Source organism: Salvelinus fontinalis, chromosome 6, assembly GCF_029448725.1.
Source record: "Salvelinus fontinalis isolate EN_2023a chromosome 6, ASM2944872v1, whole genome shotgun sequence".
NCBI classification, from domain to species: domain Eukaryota; kingdom Metazoa; phylum Chordata; class Actinopteri; order Salmoniformes; family Salmonidae; genus Salvelinus; species Salvelinus fontinalis.
Genome location: NC_074670.1, coordinates 38,542,148 through 38,568,489, shown reverse-complemented (window position 1 = coordinate 38,568,489; position 26,342 = coordinate 38,542,148). Strand labels below are relative to the sequence as shown.

At 46.3% G+C, this 26,342-nt stretch overlaps 1 pseudogene; it reads left to right on the top strand.

The window, feature by feature from the left end:
- LOC129858610 (PC3-like endoprotease variant B) overlaps nucleotides 1-26,342 on the top strand; it is a 148,677-nt pseudogene that overhangs the window by 6,355 nt on the left and 115,980 nt on the right.

Below are 26,342 nucleotides of genomic sequence, written 5' to 3'. Positions count from 1 at the left end.
CAGGAGTTTCAGGCTGCTTACCACATTCTCCCAAAATACACCATCCAGGAGGATCCCGTTGATGGGACTGTCCATATCAGCAGACTGTGATATGGCCATTTCTTGGAGAGACTCCATCCCCTCCAGGAGACTATCAAACATGATGATAACACCACCCCAACGGGTGTTACTGGGCAGCTTCAATGTGGTGCTCTTATTCTTCTCACTTTGCTTGGTGAGGTAGATTACTGCTGTAACTTGATTACCCTTCACATACCTAACCATTTCCTTGGTTCTCTTGTAGAGTGTATCCATTGTTTTCAGTGCCATGATGTCCTTGAGGAGCAGATTCAGTGCATGAGCAGCACAGCCAATGGGTTTGATGTGAGGGTAGAACTCCTCCATTTTAGACCAAGCAGCCTTCATGTTCACAGCATTGTCTGTCACCAGTGCAAATACCTTCTGTGGTCCAAGGTCATTGATGACTGCCTTCAAGTCATCTGCAGTGCAGAGACCGGTGTGTCTGTTGTCCCTTGTGTCTGTGCTCTTGTAGAATACTGGTTGAGGGGTGGAGATGATGTAGTTAATTATTCCTTGCCCACAAACATTCAACCACCCATCAGAGATGATTGCAATACAGTCTGCTCTCTCTATGATTTGCTTGACCTTCACTTGAACTCTGTTGATAAAGTATGTCTGGTTGGAGGGGTGTATATGCTGGGCGAAGAACATTCCGAAATCTCTTCCAATACACATTGTCTGTGAGCATCAGAGGTGAACCAGTTGCATGCACAGCTCGAGCAAGACATTCATCAGCATTTCTCTGACTACGTTCCTCTATTGAGTCAACAAAAACATCTGATTCCAGGAGGACCATGAGCTGTTGCTATCGATAAGGTGTCTGATTCATAATTTCTACATTGATTAGAAGTAGAGGGACTTTTGTCAGAGGTTGCTTGTTGTGAGCGCTGAGGGAACTTTATGCACTTGGCCAGATGATTCTGCATCTTTGTTGCATTCATCACATATGATTTGGCATAATATTTGCAAATGTACACAGCTTTTCCTTCTACATTAGCTGCATGGTAACTAACTAGCAGAAATTGTTAACCAGTTAGAAATAATTTAAACACACTTTGCTGTAGGCTACTATTTACTAGTTAACAAAAAGTAATGTATGTCATATAAAATATATTCCCCCACCAGTATTGTAATCAAAACTTACCAGAAAGCATGTAGTCCTTGGCTCAGGCAGTGTAGTAGTGTGGGCTCAATAGCATCTCATTAGTGTGCAAGATCTTGAGAATCGGCTGCACATGTGATGGAAGAATGCACTGTGCATGCAGATGGTTGCAATTCCATTGAATTGGGGATAGTTTAACCAAAATATACCACAAAATACACCCTAGAATTGCCTTATGTGTGTCCCACAAAAAAAAGGTTCACTGTTTTAAGCTAACTCTTTTGATGAATTTATGCAACATTCGCCAAATTCCCAGGATTAACTTCCCATGGAAAAATTCCAGAAATTTACCGGAAAGTTTCCAACCCTTTGCAACCCTAGCCTGGGCCATGAATAATACATTGAGTTGACTTTCATCAGGAGTTTATTGGACAGTGCCCCTCCATCTTGAACTCGTACACACACGGGCGCATACACACACACAAGCATACATGTGCGCACGCACACGCACAGACACACGCACGCGTGTAAATGTAGCATCTCTTCTCAGGTATTAATGAGAGTGGGATCGGTCTCGAATCACCTCTCTCTCTATTTCTCTCTTTTTGTGTATAGTATAGTCTCAGCAACTTTGGTCTCAGCAGCAGAGGAACGCCAAGCCAACCATGTCAGGTTCCTGTAGCTCCTCCAATCTGCTGACTGGCCTGTTTTACCTGTCGCCACGGGCTGATGCTAAATGTCAATGACATTAAATCCCTTTGTTAAGTCAAATCCAATTTAATTGTGTCACCGGTGATTTGCTCATTGCATGCATACGATATTGTATATCAAGACCGGCACTTCACAATTGACTGTGATATTTTTGAAAACATTGAAGTGAAATGAGAAGTTTGACAGCACGGGGGGCTTTGGAGGATTATGATATCTGCTTCTGGCATTCCAGTGGTAATATTGTATGAACAGAATGGGAATCAAATGTCTATTGATGCTAGCACTCAACACTATTGATGGTCTCTTTGATTTAGTAGCTCACCTAGGAGAATGTCATCAGGTTTCTGTGTATTGTATTGTGCTGGCTTGACATATTCATTTCAACTGGGTAAAAAAAAAAGGTAAAAACAGAGACAGTATTTTGGACATGATATATTTTACAGCAATGCACTATAGGCCTCTTTACTTTCTGGGCGCACTCTTCAATACTGCATAATACAGCATAGCAGACATTACTGTAGTCAATTCAATATCAAATCATTCAGGAAGTAAACTGACATTTCCAAATTCTAGTTTTCCTCATTGCTTTTTCAGTGGCAGAATATTCACCTTCCTATTTTGGATTTTATTTGATTAATTGACGGTCACTGGGGAGATTGAAGAGGACACTTGCAGTTCGCTGTCCAGATTTCTCAGTGCTCTTCCTCTTTGGTTCGGATGATGACGGCCATGATTTAACATCATTATGTTGTTTGTCTCTTACCATACCGTACGGCTCCCAGATTTTTACCTGAGCAGTCATATCAAAAGGGCCTTAAAGATACCTCTCATTTGAAGGGTGGTATTAAAATCTTCAGCAAGCCTGTACTTTAGATGTCTGAACGTCAGAAAATCTTCAGATGAGGCGCAGTTAAAATACAGAACAGGAAAAAAACACACGTTTTAAGTTAGTTTCAGTTCTCTCAAGAGAGGATAAGGATGTGAGTTGTAGTATCATAAACTCCCCCATGCATGTGTTTCTGTGTACTCAGGATGGATTATTGTCAGAATGTGTGGTACAGGTACTCTTCCAAACCCATGTAGTATATGGTTGCAGTCCATTGTTTATAGTTGTGATGTGTAGCCCTTTGTGTGTGTGTGTATGTGTGTGTGACAAGAGCACGCTCAGACAGGGTGGGTAATAGCAGACATTACTGGTGTGTGGTTTCAGACATGGAAAACAACAGGATCGTTCTCAACCACGCACGCACCGCACACGCACACACACGCACGCACACACGCGCACACGCACACGCACACACACACACTTCTCATGGCCACTGGCATGTGTGAAGGATTGGCATGCACACACACCCTCCCCTTAATCTCCTCATACTAATTTTATTACACAGAACATCAGACTGACTCAAAATACTGTACAGGCTTAAGAGCCCTCGCACTCACATGCGCAAATGCATTCTGCATGTGTATTTGCAAATATGTCGTATCATGTTATTACATGTTTGTTTTAATGACTGTAGATAGTGTGTGTATGTGATAGTAGTATATATGACCGTGTGTGTCTGTGTGTGTGTGTGTGTGCGTGTGGGTAGGTGCGTGTGTTGTGTGTGTGGGTGTGTGTTGTTGTTGTTGTGTACTCTGAGACCAGGAAGTCCCTCCTCTCCACCCAGTGGTGAAAGGCCTCCCAGAATTCCCCTCTCTCTAGTGATGTGGAACACTGCCGCCAGATTACCATATCATTACCATACCATTACCATAACATTACCAAAGCACAGCTTGTGTTAGTGTCTGTGGACATTGTATCAACTCATCAAGAGATTCAACCCCCCCACCATGCCTATTTTACACATGCCCTACCTTCCACCTGTCTCTTTCTACCAATCATACATGTACTCTTGAGGTGTGTTTTCTATCTGAGTAAAGCACATGTAATTGATGTAGAGAACTGGATTTACTGGGCTAAATGAAATCAGAGCGCTCAGAGATCAGTCAACTCGGCTGTCAATCACGCTTAAAACTACCTTTCAACAGGGCTTAGTCTGTATACTGTACCTCATTTAGAATCTCAATATCCTTTCAACAAAAGATCCAAACCTGTGAGTTACAGACTGACCAGTCAACTGAGCGAACGTGCAATATCAAACCAGGACATGTAAAATGCGGACTGCAGACAAACGTAAATGCTGCTTACATGTGCTAAAACAGATACAATATTGACAGTATCTGGCTAAATTATTAGAAAGTACTGGTAAATATACAAATAAATACATTCTATAAAGGTTTCAAGGTAATGGACATTTAAGTCTACCCGAACAACCTCCATTACTGATGTGTTCATATGCATGGTGGATGGATGTTGGCTGAAATGCAATGACCAGACCCCAAAGCACACCTCTCTTTCCTCTCCCTCCTCCATCCCTCTCTCCTGTGTCCTCTCCCTCTCTTTGCTCTTTGTGCAGGGCACTTAGGGGCACGGGGAGGAATACCAATACTCTAATGGCTAGTTGTGAGGCCCCATTCCATTAGTTAGAGGGCTGAGGGTTACTCCTCTCTCTCTCTCTGTGTGCGTGCGTGTGTGCGTGTGTGCGTGCGTGTGCGTTTTTTCACCTTTATTTAACTAGCTAGGCCAGTTGAGAACAAGTTCTCATTTACAACTGCGACCTGGTCAAGATAAAGCAAAGCAGGGCGACAAAAAACAACAACACAGAGTTACACATGGGATAAACAAACGTACAGTCAATAACACAATAGAAACAAATATATATACAGTGTGTTCAAATGGAGTAAGGAGGTAAGGCAATAAGTAGGCCATAGTAGCGAAGTAATTACAATTTAGCAAATTAACACTGGAGTGATAGATGTGCAGATGATGATGTGCAAGTAGAAATACTGGTGTGCAAAAGAGCAGAAAAGTAAATAAAAACAATATGGGGACGAGGTAGGTAGTTGGATGGGCTATTTACAGATGGGCTGGGTACTGCTGCAGTGATCGGTAAGCTGCTCAGATAGCTGATGCTTAAAGTTAGTGAGGGAGATATAAGTCTCCAACTTCAGCGATTTTTGCAATTCGTTCCAGTCATTGGCAGCAGAGAACTGGAAGGAAAGGAGGCCAAAGTAGGTGTTGGCTTTGGGGATGACCAGCGAGATATACCTGCTGGAGCGTGTGCTACGGGTGGGTGTTGCTATGGTGACCAGTGAGCTGAGATAAGGCGGAGCTTTACCTAGCGAAGACTTATAGATGACCTGGAGCCAGTGGGTTTGGCGACTAATATGTAGCGAGGGCCAGCCGACGAGAGCCGATGATTCTGCTCAGTCTTAACTCCTCTCCCACCTGTCCTACTCATGCCTCACTCTCAGCCGTTAAGACAGGGAGGAGAAACGGACAGACGCAAAAAGAGGCAAAGAGTAGTCTCTGACTCTGGAAGATGTAGATGCTTCTCCCTTCCAGGTGGGAATGCCAGGAAGAAATGGAGGACGAGGAGGAAAAGAGCAGAAATTATGTTGGGTGCTCTCTCTCTCTCTCTCTCTCTCTCTCTCTCTCTCTCTCTCTCTCTCTCTCTCTCTCTCTCTCTCTCTCTCTCTCTCTCTCTCTCTCTCTCTCTCTCTCTCGCCCTCTCTCTCTCTCTCTCTCTCCTCTCTCTCTCTCCTCTCTCTCTCTCCTCTCTCTCTCTCCTCTCTCTCTAGCCTGAGATGATGTATAGCTGCAAAGGCCACATGTTGGCCGTGTGATGGATTAAAGCACTTTGTAGGAAAATTACTGAGAGCGCCTCAGCACCCCCGAGTCCAGCCTTAAATAAAACTCTCTTCAATATTGAAATGGCGAAAGGAGAGGACAGAGGAGGAAAGGTAAAAGGAGAGAGAGGAGAGAGGGAAAGAGAGGGAGGGGATGGGAGAGAGAGAGAGAAACAAACACATTTACTCACACAATGCACTTCTGCTATGTGGAAATAGACTTGCAATGAGAGATATTGCTGTATAGACCTTTTAGTGTAAGGGGTTTAGCATTGTTAAAGCTTCTGTAGATAATGGTGATATTTGGAAGAAATTAGACTTAAATAAATGCGCTGAAAACTAAGACATACACTAGCTTTATTAAATCCTTTATTTTTGTTAGATTAAAATTATTTTTTTTACTGTGCGGTGCAAAAATCATGTCACGCTCATTTTGATTCGTTGGTTGTTTAATCATGTGGGTCATTCTGTGTTTTTGATTGGTCAGTGTATTAGTGCTGTTAATGGTACTCTATTCAGATTGGTCAGTTTAAGCATGCTGTCTTCCTCTGCTCATCACTTATTGTTCATCCAACCACAGGCAGAAATTAATGAATATTTCACATCTGTGGATATGCAGTGAGGAGGACTCTAGATTAGCGGGCGATATAAAGAGGTTTCAGAACCACTGCCGCATTACTACCCTTCCCTCTGTGTTAGCAGCAGAGCAGACTTTCATCTAAAACACATTTGTCCAACTACATAGCCCAGATTCCTCTACCAACCCTGAAGCCAGCAAGACATCACTGCTCACCCCACTTACCCCATCCAACATGGCACCATCACACACAACCCCCCCCCCCCCCACCCACCCACTCTTTCTCCCTCTCTCTCTATCACACACACAGACACATACACACAGATGCACACACACGCCTGGTCGTATCTCTTAGTTATGGCTTCTATTGGCTTCCACAGGCCTAAACCCCTGTAGAGCAGTAAGCATACACACCAGCTGTCTCTCTCTCCATAGGGTGGGCCCGCCACACGTGGATCTTGCACATCGCCTCAGTGACTCTTGATGTCTCTGTTTGTTTTTGTTTTTCTTCCACACTGTCCCCTCCCTTCCTCTGTCTGTCGGAGGCTGTCAGTGGGAGCGGCTCATGCGGCTTGTTTGATAGATGTGTCAGAGAGCTGTTCAAACCCATACTATGGCAGACCTAGCGTGCGTCCTAAATGGAACCCTCTTCCCTTTATACTGCACTACTTTTGATCAGGGTCCATAGGGGTCTGGTCAAAATGGGATGCAATATATAGGGAATAGTGTGCCATTTGGGACGCACCCTTAGAATGGAGGCCGGCATAGCTATAACGTCACAGATAGGCTGCTACACATCAGTGTATCGTGACCTGTTAACTCAAAGACATTGACTTGTAGCCCTTTCCTGCACTCAAATAATCAAATCACCCTCTAGTCACCTCATGGGTGGAATATTATTAATATTTTTCATACTTTCATAATGAATAAAAACCCGCTGAAAATCCGGTGTTTCTATGTCAAACGGTTTTGTTATATGTCAGTCATCTGTGATGTAGATAAAGCATAATATTCGATGCAAACTCAAAACTGAATACATTTCAACTCTTTATCTCACATGGTACAGGTGTCTTCTTTTATTTAAGCCCATAACCATGTGTATGAGCTGTATACTTTTGTTTTAAAGTAGATTTGTTTAAGACTACCAAGAAACACTCTGTGTGACCCTGATTCAGGCCACTGCAGTAAGAGGTTAGATGGTGTAGTGTGGTCACTGGGTTAGTGAAGATTTTGATTGACAGGTAATGATAATAGTCACATGCCAGTGGCATGGTACAGATATAGCATCTTAATTTGACCAGTATTGTTGCAGCAATAAAATAATCCTGCAGCAACAGAAAATGTGAATATATTGTGTGGATTAAAATTAATGGACATTTATGTAGGGGATAATACATTTTTCGTTAGGGCAAATCAAGACTGACATTTTAAAGTCGAAATTACAAACTTTACAATTCGAAGTGTGCATTTCGAAGTGTGCATTTCCTGTGGCGCAGAAAAATTTGATGCGACAACAGGGTGATCAAATCAAGGTCCTACACCTGTAGGTTGTGATGCATATGATGAGCAGTGACTTCAAGCTTTGATTCATGCACACACATAAAGAAGTATATCTTAAGGATGGTTTCAACACCTAACCTCTACATAGATAAACACAAGCAGACACGCCGTTGTGCACACGCACGCACACACGCACACACGCACGCACACACACTCAATTAAGGATACCTTTTTCTGCCCATTTTGCAATGTGAGTATTTCCCCCCCCCCCTTGGTGGTCCTTATTGCGAAAGGTCACCTCCATAAATTAAAAGCCAATTAGATTTTTTTCAGGTTTTAAAAAAGCAACATGTTTTCCGTCATATTTTTTCCCTTTCTCTCTTAAAGAGGGACTTGCAGAAACAGGTGCTTCTTTCATAGCTCAGGTCTAGGGGAGAGAGGGGAAGTGCTCTACACACAGCATTAACTGCATCCTCTGTAAACTAGGATCAGAGGGTGAAGGCTGAGAGGTTGGTTGGATGGCTGAGGTCAGTCCTTGGCTGTGAGAATTTTGGGACTTAGCTCATGTTTTCTTAATATACAGTGCACAAACATCAAGGACCCATGCACTCAAGGCCAAGACCACTTCTATACTGTACTGCTTCATTCCACTCAAGATCTAGAGCTATCAATATCAAGCTTTCGAGACAACACGTTATGTTGATGACTCCATACTAAACACAACCTGAAGCTGGACTGATACATTGGCTGATGGGTTATGAGATAAGTTGACGTGTTAACACATAGAGAGGGTTGTAGGGACAGAGGTTCTGTCTGCTCCCGTCTGTGATATGATTAGTGTTCTCTCTCATTGACGTGTGTGTGTGTGTGTGCGTGTGTGTGTGCGTGTGCGTGTGTGTGTGCGTGTGCGTGTGCGTGTGCGTGTGCGTGTGCGTGTGCGTGTGCGTGTGTGTGTGTGTGTGTGTGTGTGTGTGCATGCGCGTGCGCGCGCGTGTGTGTAAGGCAGACAAGCCTTATACTTCCACACTGGAGGACATGAGTGAAGGAGCGGATAATTGATAGTGACAAGTCTCTCCCCGCTTTAATTGCTGGTGGTGAATTAGATTACCTTTCAAAGTGCCTTCATTAGCACGGGGAAGATCCATACCAACTCTAACTCTGATTGTCCTCATATTGTTCTCCGCTGAACCTGCCCTGGCAGGGTGGCTGTGTTTGCTTTGGCGGGATTGGGTAGGGATGTTTTGGTCGGTGTCATCAGTAGATGGACCAGTCATTGTGTGTAATGTAGGTTGGCTTCCATGTTGTGTGTTCGAGTACAGCACCACCACCAGTCAGAACCCCAGCTCTATACCCTATCACCAGCCCCAGTCATACATACCCAGCCCCATCTATATCTGCCCCTATCCCCATCCCCATTGATCCCTATCCCTATGTCTTATCCCCAGCCCTAGTCATCCCCATCCTATAGTCTCAGTTCACTCGCCAGCCCCAGTCAGCTCCATCCGCAGTCCCTGTTTCCAACCTGCCTCCCACTGAGTCTAATGGAGTGTGCAGGAGCCAGGGGAGTCGCATGCGCTCAGCACAGCTCAGCTGGGCTCAGGACTGCCAGCATTATAAACTTACCGTGTGATTATTGTCAGAGCGGGACTCTGCTGCCCGGGGGGTCTGCACTGATGGGTAGTGTGTCACTGAGTACAGCCAGCCTGGGAGGGCAGGAGGGAGGAGGAGAGAGAGAACGGGGAGTAGAGAACACTGACTGGAGAGGAAAGAAAGCAGAGGGAGGGAAGGCTGAGATGATACACGGTGTGGGAGATAAAGAGAGCACGTAGGGAGTGATATATAGAGAGAGGAGGATAAGAATAGTGTGAGGGAAGAAAAAGAGAGGCAATGGGGAAATCAGGGAGGGAGAAAAATGTTGAAGAAAAAGGGATGGGGAGAGAAGGAGAAATTAGAGGAAATTGTTAAGCGTGCAAGCGTGTGCTGGGATATTGTTTCTCTCTCTCTCCATCTTCCTCTCCCTCTCTCTCTAAACGGTGGGGATGTAGCCTGTATCTGCCAAGGAAAAGGAACTCAATTTGGGACAATTTACTCGGTAGTCTCGGGCCTGATGTACCTTGGGGACAGAGAATAGGAGAGAATGAAACTGAAGGAAGATAGAATCAGCAAGAGACACACACACACACACACAGTCCACATACACAAACCCCTCTCGTACAAGGCACACAATTGCCACAAAGTAGATTTCACTTAGTTAGGTCTCCCAGGCGAGTCAAAAGGTTTGAGTTTATAAGGCTTGGAAATGAAAAGCCTGGGATTTGGCCAGATGAAATGTGGGCTATTGGATTTTAGCATCACCACCTCTTACAGAGACAGATGGTCAGGGTAAATGTTGAAATCGTGTTGTGGAAGGGGTCACATGGGTAGTAAAAGGGTATCTTCATGATATGCTCTCGTTTCTACACTTAGCTCATGTGGAATCAAATCATAAACCTCTCTAACCCTCTACGGACGTAACCCCAACTTCGGGAAAGAGGTCCTAAACGTCATACTGTGTATGGCTGCACTGGACATGAATGGAGCGATACTATAGTCGTGTGCTAGTGTAGCATGTGGTGTGTGTTTGTTTCTGTGTGTGTGTGTGTGTGTGTGTGTGTGTGTGTGTGTGTGTGTGTGTGTGTGTGTGTGTGTGTGTGTGTGTGTGTGTGTGTGTGTGTGTGTGTGTGTGTGTGTGTGTGTGTGTGTGTGTGTGTGTGTGTGTGTGTGTGTGTGTGTGTGAGTAACATGTCTGTGCTCCACCCAAACAGATAGGCAACCTGGAGGGCCACTTCACCCTGAGAGACAGCAGGGGGCGCCCTGGCAGAGAGAGCAGGAGTGAGTATCTACTGCACTTCAGGTAGAATATTTAACCACTGCTCTAGGGTCAGATAACCATATCCCTAATCTTAATCATCAGGGGGATGATAAAATAGCTGACCCCAGATCAGTGGTTAGGAGAAGCTATTAGCTATTCCATCTGCTATGAGCACAGAGAGACACATAACACCAACTGTGCCTGTGTTGCATCTGTACTGTATATGCCTTTCCAAGCCTTTCTTGGGAGTTTTTCCTAGCCACCGTGCTTCTACACCTCTGCATTGCTTGCTGTTTGGGGTTTTAGGCTGGGTTTCTGTACAGCACTTTGAGATATCATGTGATGTAAGAAGGGCTTTATCAATACATTTGATTTGATTTGATATGCATACATTATGGTGGGGTTATATGTTATGTGGTGACATGTTGCTTGAGTGTAAGCTGTCTGTAGAACATGGTAGGAAACTGATGTGAAACAAGAGAAAAGAGAAACTGTTCCGTTTTTTCCCGATGTGGTTATTGGACATATTTACCACGGCCCTGTTCGAAGCAAATTCACACCAACGTATGAGTTTTAATTTTACGCAGCATGTATATGCAAATGTGGACTCATTATGTTTTGCGTTACCGCTTTAATCAAGCCTAGTGTTGATGAGAAAAAAGAGAGAGTGTGTGTTGATGTTTACCTCTTTGGTACGGCCCCCCCCCCCCCCCCCCCATCCCAACCCTTTTGTACCACCTCTATCACCCCATCCCCGCTCTGCATAACCCTCCGAGCATGCAGCCTCCTCGCACCGAGGCGTTGCTAGGGCAACTGTCACCCACGGCGACATCCCATGACAGCATGGGGCGACTGGAGGGGAGAGAGGGGCTGTGGCACATCCTGTGTCCTCTCTCTAAAGTCCCCTCTCTCTTTCTCCCCTGTAGACCTGGCCCTTTACCAAACCCTGCGCCCCTATCACACCCTTCATTCACTGTCCTGACCCCTCACACACTTGCGCACGGACGCGTGCAAGCACACACACACACGCTCGCACAAACAGACATACACCTAGACGCACAACACACACACACAATACCCCCTACAGCAGAGAGAAGATCCTCAAACTTTTACCATCTGAATCAGACTCCGTGTGATTAATTGAAGTAATTTATGCACAATCTCTAGTGACTCCATGTATGCTTCATGATTTCATTAAAATTGTAAGTTTAATTACTTTTCTAGCATCTTAACTTTAGGTGAAAATGAATTCACACTCTGACAATATTGCATATTTGATAATGAGTCTCAAACGTAATGGATGGCGCAAATAATGTTTTGTAATCATGAAATAGTACACAAATATTGCGTATTTACATTGTACCACCGCGGCAGATTCCTTGCTATAACCCTCATTATACAGGTATGTTGTATTTGCATTACATTTACATTCTCCTCTCCATTCCCATTGGTTGGTGTTTGCTGTTGAACCCGCCTGTTGAGGATGTGGTATAGAGTAGAACTACAGCTCTGACATCACTCTCGATAACATGATTAGAGAATTCCTATGTTTAGGATTGTGAGACCTAGATTGATTTTTTGGGGGGGGGTTTAAAACAGTCAATATTGTAATAAGGTTATGAGAGAGTTTTATTTGTGTGTGTGTGTGTGTGTGTGTGTGTGTGTGTGTGTGTGTGTGTGTGTGTGTGTGTGTGTGTGTGTGTGTGTGTGTGTGTGTGTGTGTGTGTGTGTGTGTGTGTGTGTGTGTGTGTGTGTGTGTGTGTGTGTGTGTGACAAATACAATTAGTGTGCTACCTGGGCTGTTGCCAAGGCCTGCTGCTCTGCTCTACAGCTCCTGAGCCTCAGCTTTTCTCTGACTTGTTTTCAGCTCAGTTGATAGCAGTGGATCTGTCTACCAGTATAATGTATGTGAGATAACTCTATGAGGCTTACATCTTTATTTGATGGGATTGGTGGTTAGTCTTGTTGTCAGTCTTTTATTGCCAACAACAGACCTGTATGAAATGCAGAAGCAGTCCCAGCCTATGATTCCAATGTAGACCATATTGAGTTTTGAGTTGAGTCTTATTTCATGTGTGCTACGGCAGCTTCTGAGTTGCAGACACATTTAAAGCAATACACTGAGACACAAGAAATGTATAGTACGTTGTACTGCAACATCCAGATGCCATAGAGATCAGTGAGTCTGTGGATGTGATGTGAGGTAATGTGGGAAGATTGCAAACAGACATGATCTCTCTCAGAGAGAGAAAGAGGGGCATGGTGGAGGAATGGTCCGTTGTGGTCCCCACGAGGGAGTGTGGGTTTGTCATCATGTAATCCCGACCCATGCAGCCCGAGCAAAGCAACAATTAGCCATTGTGCTAATTACACTGCTTATTAGATGTTTACCAAGCCTCTGGAAAGCAGCTCATCACAGAGATCTTCGAGGTCTGAGACCACACGCAGATAAGGCCTCAACATACGCACACACGTGCATGAACAGCACACACTCACACCTGCACACACACCACACACACACACACACACATACACACGCACACACAGACTGACTGACTGAGTCTGCTGTGCTGAGTGTAGCTGCTAGGTTAACTGCAGTGTGAGTGTGAGGCTTCAGACTGCAGAGTTCCACGCTCTGACAGTAATATCATTTCCCAGTCTTCAGAGGGCATGTCTGTGTGACGTAAAACAGAATGAGATCAGACTCTCCCTCTCTCTCTCCCTCTTCCTCTATCTCTCTTTTTCCCTCCCCCCCCCCCTCTCTCTCTCTCTCCTCTCCCAGCTCTATGACACACACTCTTGATTCAGCTATCTCACCTGAATCACGCTCCCTGGAGGAACACACACACACACACTGATTCTCAGAGACTGAACTCCACAGTGACCTTTTACAGAGCGTCTCAGACACAGACCCCCCACCTGCTTCTGACCTACACACATGTCATTGCTAGTGCGGAATGTAAAACACACACACACACCCACGCGCGCACACACATAGGCACACACATGCACACACATACTTCACTTCCAAATCACCCCCAGTGCAGAATACACTAATACATACTTAATTGGTGCAAAACCTGAAAGAATAGGACACCAACAAAAATGGCAACAATAGAGCAAATGCAAATGCAAAAAAAATATTTGAAGCTATAAATCATTTGTTTACCCCTGTCACAACGAAAGTAAAACCAAAATATTTTTCGGTGCTTTTTTATGTGGTAAAGATATGTTTTTTTTTATTTTTTATATACTGTATATATCATTTTTTTACTAATCTCATTAAGTAATAAAAATCTAATATATCATTATTAAATTACAGAAATATTACACACTGTGGCTTCAATATTCATTCATTTACACACACACACACACACAGAATACAACACTGTGTGCACTCAAATACAGCTGACTCATGTACACACACTGTAAATAACAAAAATAGTACACACTATAAGGATGGTGTTCTGTGTCTACAGTGTTTCTCTTTGATGCTTTCCCCCCCGTTTCAACCTCATTGTTGTGTAGAGGTTTGATTTTGCTTCTGATTCTAACGATACCCCACAGTACCTTCTCTCCTCCTCTCCCGCCCTTCCCCTTCTCAATGCTCCTATCCTCCTCCCAAGGATGGAAAAAACATGAGATTTATTTTTTTCTCTCTTTCTCTCCAACCTCTCTCTGTCGGTGTTGTGTGTTTTTTTTTTAAGACTCCAGTCACATCCGCAATCCCACGGCCCTATAAGGAGCTTTCACGCTTTTTGGTTTGCTTTAGATGTTTAATACCCCTCTCTTTTGTGTCAGGGAGCTGGAGAGGCGTTAAGAAGCGCTGATAAACCCACTTAGATCCCTTCCTGGCCCGTCACCCCGGCCTGCCAGGCCGCTTTAGCAGGGAGCTGATCTGTGACGGCCTGCCACTCAAACTGAGAGCTTCTGAAGGCTGACACAATAGAGTGAGCCGCGCACAGGGCCCCGGCGGAGGGAGAGATGGAGGGAGGAGAGAGAGTCTTGGAAGAGAGGGGAGGGAGGAAGTGGGAGAGGGAGTCCAGGGGACAAGAGGTGCAGCGAAGAAGGTGAGAGGGGGTATGAGTGTATCTTCCTTATCCCTCCCCTGTCTTCCACTGTGGCCTCTTCTTTCTGCTCTCCATCGTTCCCCCTTTCTCTCCCCTCTGTCATATCCTCTAACCTTCGTTCCGTCCATTTGCCTCTCACATTCAGACCCAATCAATCTCCGTTTTGTCTCTCACTCCGGTCCATCCTCCCTCTCTTCATTCTCCACCTTTCTTTCTTCCTATCACAGCCTCATCCCCCTCTCTGTGTTTTCCCCCTTCTCGCCCTCCCTGACTCTTTGTCCGTCAACCTCCCCATTGTCTCTCTTTCTCCCCCTCCCTTCTCCCGTGTCTCTGTGGTCAGGCTGTCAGTGAGGGAGAGGATGGAAAGGGGAGAGGAGAGAGGAGGAGATAGGGATCAGTGGCGTGCGTCCAGGCGTGGGGTGGCGATGGTGGTGGTGGCGTGCGACCCCACTCCGCTTCGCCATAATGGGCTGGGGCAGACAGACAGACAGCCGGAAGAGTGACAGGGAGCGGGGTGATTGACAGGGGCACACTGGCTCTGGCGCCCGCATCCCAGGGGGCCGTGGGGGGTAGCCGAGCCCGAAATGTCAGCCGTGATATCTGCACAGTTCCCAGTGTCTGCTCTGCCCGTATCGCACGGCTGCAGCTGGCTGCCATTGCCCGCCCTCACTCACACTCGTTCCTGCTCGCCCTCTGTCTCTCACTCTCCCTTTCTCTTTCTCTTGCTCTCTCTCTCCCTCACTCATTCTCTCACTCACACTCATTCCTGCTTACCCTCTGTTTCTCTCTCTCTCCATCTCTGTCCTCTGTCTCTCTCTCTCTGTCTTCCTCTCTCTCCCCCCTGTTTATCATCTCTCTCTCTCTCTCTCTCTCTCTCTCTCTCTCTCTCTCTCTCTCTCTCTCTCTCTCTCTCTCTCTCTCTCTCTCTCTCTCTCTCTCTCTCTCTCTCTCTCTCTCTCTCTCTCTCTCTCTCTGCCTTTCAGAAACACGCATACTCTTTCAACCAGTTTGTTTATCATAGCTGTCTCCTCATCTCTTTCTCCATTCATCTCCCACTCTCTCTTTCAGCCTCTCCTGTTCTCTCTCCATCTGGCCACACTTCATTGTGATTTGGAAAATGTCAGCTTCAGGTGGTCATCTTTTGTTTTGAACTTGGGTTTGCATTACAATGGCTCACTTTGTGTTCTCTATGTGAGAGAGCGAGAGAGAGAGAGAAAGAGAGAGGGAGGAAGAAAGAAAGAAAAAGAAAGAAAGGGAATTTTTTTCTGGGTATGGAGGCAATAGGCTTTGTTGTGCGTGTGTGTGTTTTATGTTTGCTCATGTCTGTTTGCGTGTGTGTTTGCGAATGCGTGTGTCTGTACAATGTGTGTGTGTGTGTGTGTGCCTGCATACATGTCATTGCTGGATGATGAATGCATTGACTGTGAAGAGGTCAGTGTCACAGACTGCATGGTCAATGGCCCACGTCCCTGGAGCGGAACCGTGAGTGAGCCTCCCCAAAGACTCTGAATCTGCCATTAAGACACACAAACACGCACGGCCACACATGCATGGACACACACACACGGCTCCCCTGTGAGTGTGCCATTAGGAGCTGGCAGGCCCCGGTCCTGACAGAGAGCGATTAGCTCCCTATCATGTGTATTGATCACTGTGTTCTGGCTGGCCCTTTCTGGGAAGGGAGGTGTGAGGTACAAGGGCACACGTCCAATCAAATGGCCATTATATGTGTGTGTGTGTGTGTGTGTGTGTGTGTGTGTGTGTGTGTGTGTGTGTGTGTGTGTGTGTGTGTGTGTGTGTGTGTGTGTGTGTGTGTGTGTGTGTGTGTGTGTGTGTGTGTGTGTGTGTGTATGAGTAGACTGAGGAGAATGAGTGTGAAGGAGGAAGTGGGCAGTGTTGCTCACTTGACTAAGCTGTGGTGGCTGGCTCGGTGAAGGACATAGGGGATTGGGGGTGGTGTTTGCCAACAGAGCACCAGAGGTGTGTGTGTGTGTGTGTGTGTGTGTGTGTGTGTGTGTGTGTGTGTGTGTGTGTGTGTGTGTGTGTGTGTGTGTGTGTGTGTGTGTGTGTGCGCACGTGCGTGTGTGTGTGTGTAGGTTTTGGCCTGCCAACCCCCTGTCTCAACCTAGCGCATTTTACCCAGTTTCCTTATTGTTTTTCCCTGTGGGGATACAGATGTTGTCACTGCTATGGAAAGACTTACACACACACACGTGGCAGGTGTCACTGATGGCGGGAATAAGGGACCAACCTACCTACACTGTATCGGAGAACTGTAATTTATACGGTCATTTGGGGTATTATCGATGGCAAAATACTGTGAAACGTTTTAATGCAGCATACTGTAAATTATGGTGATTGTGGGAAAATGTTGTGGGTGGAGAAATAATTGCTGTACTTTGTAATGGTACCGTAATTCCATCCTACAGAATAGATTACAGTACCGTATTTTTGGAGCGCCAAAAACCTTTTGATCACTAGAGGGTGAATGGTATTGTTGATTCTGTCTCATTCACATATTTTGAGTCGTGCCTTGTAGTAAGAGGCTACATTTGTGCCCGTTAGTGAGAGTGCTGGACCAATTTAACTGGTATGTGGTAGTAGTGCCCCATCAATTTAAAATGTATAAGGGACAGATTGGAGTGGCATCAAGTCTTAATCGTTGAGCATTTTGCCATATCTTTTCAGTCTGATTTGCCCTGTAGTCGCTGCCAGTTTGGAAGCCTTTGTTAAGGTCTCTAGAAGTGCATGTGATATAAAACACAAAATATTCATATAGGCTGAAATGTGTAAACAAATTACCTAGCAGCCAACTTACTTGCACCAATCCTATGTTATCCTAAAATACAGTGGAAATACACATTTCATCTCCGCTCAATGAATTCGGTTCATCCATCCCTTCATTCATTCATTACGATTACAGTAGTATTTACTTTTTTTACGGTATAATACAGCCAATTCTACGGTATTGTACTGTTTGTCATTACACAGTACTTGCTTTGATACTGTCTTTAGATTACAGTAGGTGTACTGCAATATGAATACAGTAACTTACTTGCCCTCTTCACTCCCTGTAAGTTACTGTCAAATTCACTGCAACCCCAAAGACCTCAGTCTTCAAGGATGGCACTGGGAACTAGATGTTGTTGGTTGCCGCTATGATGTCCTTACTTATGTTGGTACCTGTATATACCCAAATAAAAGTGTTACCCACTCAGCTGTGGCATGTTGCTAGTTTTAAATACAGACCTGTGAATGGGCTGACTGCCCCAGATCCTCCACCTGTCTGTGTGTGTCTACCTGGCTGTGGGGCCTGTGCCAAGTTTCCCCTTCCACTCCCACTCAGGTCCATTCAGCAGTAGGCAATAATTCACACACTCCAGCCAAAAAAAGAGGACACATTTTCAAATGGACGTGTGAATTAGAGGAATTCACTGTCTGCAGGCGTCTCGCATAGCCCAGTTGTATCTGTTGGGTGTTATCTGTTTTTTTTTTAAGTGTGGTTTTTGTTGTTGATGAAAACTGAGCTACTCTAATCAAAATGATGACGAAGCCTTGCATGGTTTGTCTCTAATTGTTATTCAGGACTTGAAAAGCCATATACAATTTCAAACATTCTCAAGCGTTGTTTGCTTGTCCTTTTAATGTTTCATGATATGTGTCGATGCGTCTTTAAATTCATTTGTTTCATATCAAAGTTCTGAGTGACCCATTCGAATTCAGAAGCACCTGTGAAGTGCACACTCTGTTAAACACACTCTCCTGAGTGTATTAATCTACTCTAGATAATATAGAACAGACACGGTATTGTACACGCACACACACACACACACACACACACACACACACACACACACACACACACACACACACACACACACACACACACACACACACACACACACACACACACACACACACACATCCTTGTTGGTCCTGACAAGATCATTTTAATTGAGCCTAATTGAACAATTGAAAGGGAAATAAAGCCAAGAAGCTTTTAGCACATGAAAGATGGCAGTGTCCTATTGAACGTTATTTATTGTTAGCCTCCTCCTCTGTGCTTTAAGTGTATGTCAGATACGGTGTGAGAGACTACAATAGGAGTCATGCACAGATCTAAAAGTGGAGCGTGTGTGTGTGTGTGTGTGTGTGTGTGTGTGTGTGTGTGTGTGTGTGTGTGTGTGTGTGTGTGTGTGTGTGTGTGTAGGCCTAGGCCCACCCATGAAAGAGATCCAGGCTGAGTGTGTGTGTGTGTTTGTGTGTGCGTGCGTGCATGTTTGTGTGTGTGTGTGTGTGTATGAGAGAGAGAGAGAGAGAGAGAGAGAGAGAGAGAGAGAGAGAGAGAGAGAGAGAGAGAGAGAGAGAGAGAGAGAGAGAGAGAGAGAGAGAGAGAGAGAGAGAGAGAGAGAGAGAGAGAGAGAGAGAGAGAGAGAGAGAGAGAGAGAGAGAGAGAGAGAGAGAGAGAGAGAGAGAGAGAGAGAGAGAGAGAGAGAGAGAGAGAGAGAGAGAGAGAGAGAGAGAGAGAGCGAGAGAGAGAGAGAGAGAGAGAGAGAGAGACTTTCTTTAGGGCCGTTGTGTTTAACCTGGGTGAGAGAGCTGGAAAGATTGATTGAAAAAGAGAGCTAGAGAACATCCCTTTGAACTGATGAGGAGGGATAGCTGTGGCATCAAAGGCTTCTTTTGTTCCCTGGCCCCTCCCCAATGGAGACCCCAGACCAGGGGGACCAGTGTCCTATCCGGTCCCATCCACCCTCTGCTCCTACACTCTTTAAGGCTAATATTAGCATTAGAAGGTTAGCCTTAGCACCAGGTTGTTGCTGTGTTTTATGTTGACACTTTGCCACATTCTGTAAAATGTGCATACCATCGGAGTGTATAGGCAACCAACAAATAAAACGGAAAAAATGTTTTCACATTCAAATAACATTAGATTCCTATAAGGAAAATCATTCTGTATTAATGTATTAAAGCTGCAATATGTAGCTTTTTGGACTACCTGACAAAATTAACATAGAAATGTGAGTTATAGATATTTTATTCTCATTGAAAGCAAGTCTAAGAAGTGGTAGAGCTGTTCTATGTGCTGTATTTCTATGCTTACCATTTTTAAGTTTGGTTTTTGTGTATTTTATTTTCGGTTTTGTACACCAGCTTCAAACAGCTGAAAATACAATCATTTTGGTTATGGAAAATATATTTCACAGTGGTAAAATATTTTAGATAGCGGTACAATATTTTAGGTGGTACAATGATTCTATACACTATACTTGCTTGTTTTGTCACATAAACAAAAATTAGGCGAACTACTACAATTTTAGAAACCAGGAAATGGTGGAGTGATTTCTTCATAATGCATCTTTAATGGTTGTGGTTGTATTAATGTTGTATTTACGTTAATCTGTGTTGTGTGTTGGTTCTCTAGGTGAGGTGGGTCCAGAGACAACAGACTCACTATAGAGACAAGAGAGCTGTTATCAGAGGGCTGGACCCACACCACAGTTATCACTAAGAGACAGAGAATATATGTGTGTTTGTGTGTGTGTCGTATACCGTGTACATGTGTGTATTTGCACAGGCTTGGTTTTGTAATTGCGTGTCTGTGTATGTGTGTCTACACGTATGTAACGTTAAGCATATGTGTGCATGTATGTGTTCTCTTTGCTTTGTGTGAGTGGGGGTTGTGGGTGGGTTTGCAGGAGTGTGTGATGACTCACGTAGGGCTGCGGTGAGCCTCCTCTCTCTCTCTCTCTCTCTCTCTCTCTCTCTCTCTCTCTCTCTGCAGACTGGGACGTGCTTCCAGCCGTGGACATGCCTCACTCTCTCTGCTCCTGGAGAAGGGAGAGGGCAAGGGAAAGAGGGAGAGGGTGTATGTGTGTGAGACAGCAAGGGGAGTGAGAGTGAAACATAGAAAGAAAGACTGACCGAGGAGTGAGAGAAGTGAGCTCTAAGGCCGGCTAGGAACATATTGACACATGAAAGGCAGAGAAGCACTATGCCTGCCTTTCGGGGGTCCGTTAGCTGGCAGTATAAGGTAGAAACACGCAGGCGCAAATCATGTCAATGCCTTGCATTGTGTTTGAAGGACTGAACAGGCAGGCACACGGCAAGGCTGCCTTTCCGCTAGCCTTGCGCATTTTGTACCAGATCATTTTGTACCAGTGTTCAGAAATATAAAAAAATTATGCAGGAAAAACATGAAGAAATGTATTATTGATCAAATCTATATTCATAGATTTTTCATTACAGTTCTTTTTTCATTCATTTTCACTACCTACACTGATCACACATCAATGTGAGAGAGAGAGATGTGCAGCCGGAGAGAGTGATGAGAGAGAGGCAGACAGTGAGTGAGAGAGTGATTGAGGGAGAGAGAAAGAGAGTGATTGAGCAAACGAGAGAGAAAGCGAGTTAGAGAGTGAGGGAGAGAGAGTCGTAGTGTGTGTGATATATGTGGGGTGAGGTGAATCTCTTGATGAGCTGATATCATGTCCACAGACACCAACACAAGCTGTGCTGTGGTAATGTTATGGTAATGACATGGTAATGCTATGGTAATCTGGTGGCAGTATTCCACATCACTAGAGAGATGGGAATTCTAGGAGGCCTTTCACCACTGGGTGGAGAGGAGGGACTTCCTGGTCTCAGAGTACACAGCAACAACAACACACACAAACACACACAAACATGCACGTGCGCACTCGCGCGCACACACACACACAGCAAAATAAATACACCAAAACAAATACAGGCACTTATTCACACACACACAAACACACACACACGATGGCTAAAATAAGGAAATATCCCCATTTCAATGGATTCAAAAACTCATGTAAACAGTTTAGAGCATGTATAAAAAGTGCTGCTTGCATGCTAGCTCGCTCATAGGCTAACACTAAATTGTAGTGCTTATTCATACCCACATCTCATATATGTTCCTGTCTGTCTGTCTGTCAGAGTTGCAGGAGAAGCAGAGTGAGTTACCCAGCCGTCGACAGGACACTTTGAAGACTGAAGACCAACTGGGTCAAGCCCTGACCTTCAACGACCCTCTCTGGCCCTTGCAGTGGGAACTGGTGGGCCTCTCCCAGAGTGTGTGTGTGTGTGTGTGTGTGTGTGTGTGTGTGTGTGTGTGTGTGTGTGAACAGCAAGAGGCCTGGGAAGCATAGTATAGTTGATGTAGTAAAACACACACACACACATACAAACCCACTTGCACACACACATACACTACATAGCCAAATGTACAGTATGTGGACATCTGCTCATCAAACATCTCATTCTAAAATCATGGGCTGTAATATGTGTTGCTCCCCCCTTTGATGCTATAACAGCCTCCACTCTTCTGGGAAGGCTTTCCACTAGATGTTGGAGCATTTATGGGGTGGCAGGTAGCCTAGTGGTTGGAGCGTTGGACTAGTAACCCAAAGGTTGCAAGATTGAATCCATGAGCTGACGAGGCAAAAATATGTAATTCTGAACAAGGTAGTTAATTCACTGTTCTTAGGCCGTCATTGAAAATAAGAATTTGTTCTTAACTGACTTGCCTACTTAAATAAAGGTAAAAAAAAAAAAATGTGGGGAATTGTTTCCATTCAGCCACAAGAGTATTAGTGAGGTCAGGCACTGATGTTGGGCGATTAGGCAGTCAGTGTTCCAATTCATCCCAAAAGTGTTCAATGGGGTCAGGGCTCTGTGCAGGCCAGTCAAGTTGTTTTGTGCATGGTGACATTGTCATGCTAAAACAGGAAAGGGCCTTCCCCAAGGCAGAATCGTCTAGATTCTGGAACTGAGGGGCATAGCCCGAACCATGAAAACAGCCCCAGGCCATTATTGCAGTCAGGCACCATTATGCAGTCGGTCAGGCAGTGTTCTCCTGGCCAAACCCAGATTCGTCCGCCAGACTGCCAGATGTTCACTCCCAAGAGCTCGTTTCCATTGCTCCAGAGTCCAATAGCGGTGAGCTTTTCACCACTCCAGCCAACACTTGGCAATGCACATGGTGATCTTAGGCTTGTGTCAGCTGCTTGGCCATGGAAACCCATTTCACAAAGCTCTTGTGCTGACGTTGCTTCCAGAGGCAGATTGGAACTCAGTAGTGAGTGTTGAAATAGAGGACAGATCATTTTTACACGCTACGCACTTCCGCACTCTGCGGTCCCTTTCTGTGGGCTTGTGTCGCCTACCACTTCGCGGCTGAGCCGTTGTTGCTCCTAGACGTTTCCACTTCACAATAACAACACTTACAGCTGACTGGGGCAGCTCTAGCAGGGCAGAAATTTTACAAACTGACTTGTTGGAAAGGTGGCATCCTATGACGGTGCCACGTTGAAAGTCACTGAGCTCTTCAGTATGGGACATTCTACTGCCAATGTTTGTCTATGGAGATTGCATGTCTGTATGCTTGATTTTATACACCTGCCAGCAAAGGCTGAAACAGCTGAAATAGCTGAATCCACTCATTTGAAGGGGTGTCCACATACCTTTGGCCATGTAGTGTATCATACAGATATTCACATGTCCAGGCAAACAAGTACACACACTGTAACGGGTGACGCTCTCCTCATCCTCGGATGAGGTGAGGAGAGAAGGATCCTCAGACCAAAACGCAGGCTTTGGGAAATAAGCCATCTTTATTTAACAACGATGATGGCAACACGAAACGAAACAAAACACTTTCAAACTACAAAACAAGAAAACGACGTTGAACGAAACCTGAACATAAACTTACATAACTAAACATAAACTTACGTACAGGAAACGGACGACATCGAAACGAAACAAACAAACGCTACAGTCCCATGTGGTACGAACATACATACAGACATAGGAGACAATCACCCACTAACAAACAGTGAGAATGCCCTACCTAAATATGACTCTTAATTAGAGGCAAACGCAAACCACCTGCCTCTAATCAAGAGCCATACCAGGCAAACCGAAACCAACATAGAAACAGATAACATAGAATGCCCACCCAACCTCACGTCCTGACCAACTAACACACAAAAACTAACATAAATAGGTCAGGAACGTGACAGTACCCCCCCCCCACAAGGTGCGAACTCCGGACGCACCAGCACAAAGTCTAGGGGAGGGTCTGGGTGGGCATCTAACCACGGTGGTGGCTCAGGCTCCGGGCGCGGTTCCCACCCCACCATAATCCATCCTAGCCCCCTCCCTTCAAGAATGTCCACCCTCTTACTTCCCCCACAAAATCCTCCTAATAACATATCTAATAATGACAATACCGGGACAGAGAGATAAACCAAGACAGAGGGATAGATAAGACTATAGAGGTAGATAAAGATAGAGAGGGAGATCAGGATAGAGGGGCAACTCCGGACTGAAAGGCAGCTCCGGACAGAGAGACAGCTCTGGACTGATGGGCAGTTCTGGGTATCTAGCCTTTTCAGGCTGAAGGGCAGCTCATGGCTGACTGACGACTCTCGATGCTCATGGCTGGCTGACGGCTCTCGACGCTCATGGCTGGCTGACGGCTCTCGACGCTCATGGCAGGCTGACGGCTCTCGACGCTCATGGCAGGCTGACGGCTCTCGACGCTCATGGCAGGCTGACGGCTCTCGACGCTCATGGCAGGCTGACGGCTCTCGACGCTCATGGCAGGCTGACGGCTCTCGACGCTCATGGCAGGCTGACGGCTCTCGACGCTCATGGCAGGCTGACGGCTCTCGACGCGCATGGCGCTCTGACGGCTCTGGCTGCTCATGGCGCTCTGACGGCTCTGGCTGCTCATGGCGCTCTGACGGCTCTGGCTGCTCATGGCGCTCTGACGGCTCTGGCTGCTCATGGCGCTCTGACGGCTCTGGCTGCTCATGGCTCGCTGGCGGCTCTGGCAGATCCTGTCTGGTTGGCGGCTCTGGCAGATCCTGTCTGGTTGGCGGCTCTGGCAGATCCTGTCTGGTTGGCGGCTCTGGCAGATCCTGTCTGGTTGGCGGCTCTGGCAGATCCTGTCTGGCTGACGGCTCTAGCGGCTCCTGTCTGGCTGACGGCTCTAGCGGCTCCTGTCTGGCTGACGGCTCTGTAGGCTCATGGCAGACGGGCGGCTTTGCAGGCTCATGGCAGACGGGCGGCTTTGCAGGCTCCTGGCAGACGGGCGGCTTTGCAGGCTCCTGGCAGACGGATGGCTCAGACGGCGCTGGGGAGACGGATGGCTCAGATGGCGCTGGGGAGACGGATGGCTCAGATGGCGCTGGGGAGACGGATGGCTCAGATGGCGCTGGGGAGACGGATGGCTCAGATGGCGCTGGGGAGACGGATGGCTCTGGCCGGATATGGCGCACTGTAGACCTGGTGCGTGGTGCCGGAACTGGAGGCACCGTGCTAATGACAAGCACCTTCCTACTAGTGCGGGGAGCAGGGACAGGGCACACTGTATTCTCAAAGCCTACTCTATCCCTGATGCGTGGTACCGGCACTGGTGACGCCGGGCTGAGGACAAGCACATCAGGATTAGTAGGGGGAGAATATACAGTGTGTACAGGGCTCTGGAGACGCACTGGTAGCTTAGTGCGTGGGGCCGGAACTGGAGGCACCGGGCTAGATACACGCACTACAGGGAGAGTGCGTGGAGGAGGAACAGGGCTCAGGATACGCACTGGTAGCCTAGTGCGTAGTGTATACACTGTAGGTACTAGGCTGGGGCGGGGAGGTGGTGCCGGAAATACCGGACCGTGGAGACGTACTGGCACTCTTGAGCATTGAGCCTGCCCAACCTTACCTGGTTGAATGCTCCCGGTTGCCCGACCAGTGCGGGGAGGTGGAATAACCCGCACCGGCCTATGTAGGCGAACCGGGGAAACCATGCGTAAGGCAGGTGCCATGTATGCCGGCCCGAGGAGACGCACTGGAGACCAGACGCGTTGAGCCGGCCTCATGACACCTGGCTCAATACTCAATCTAGCCCTACCAGTGCGGGGAGGTGGAATAACCCGCACTGGGCTATGCACTCGTACAGGAGACACCGTGCGCTCTACTGCGTAACACGGCGCCTGCCCGTACTCCCGCTCTCCACGGTAAGCCTGGGAAGTGGGCGCAGGTCTCCTACCTGCCCTTGGCCCACCACCTCCTAGCCCCCCCCCAAGAAATTTTTGGGAATTACTTACGGGCTTTTTCGGCTTCCGTGCCAGACGCGTTCCCTCATAGCTCCGGTTCCTCTCTCCTGTAGCCTCCGCTCTCCTCAGTGCCTCCAGCTGTTCCCATGGGAGGCGATCTCTACCAGCTAGGATCTCCTCCCATGTGTAGACACCCTTTCCATCCAAAACATCGTCCCATGTCCATTGCTCCTTTCTCTCCTGTCCCTTACTCCGTTTCGTTTTCCCTTGCCGCTTGGTCTTAGCGTGTTGGTGGGTGATTCTGTAACGGGTGACGCTCTCCTCATCCTCGGATGAGGTGAGGAGAGAAGGCTCCTCAGACCAAAACGCAGGCTTTGGGAAATAAGCCATCTTTATTTAACAACGATGATGGCAACACGAAACGAAACAAAACACTTTCAAACTACAAAACAAGAAAACGACGTTGAACGAAACCTGAACATAAACTTACATAACTAAACATAAACTTACGTACAGGAAACGGACGACATCGAAACGAAACGAAACAAACAAACGCTACAGTCCCATGTGGTACGAACATACATACAGACATAGGAGACAATCACCCACAAACAAACAGTGAGAATGCCCTACCTAAATATGACTCTTAATTAGAGGCAAA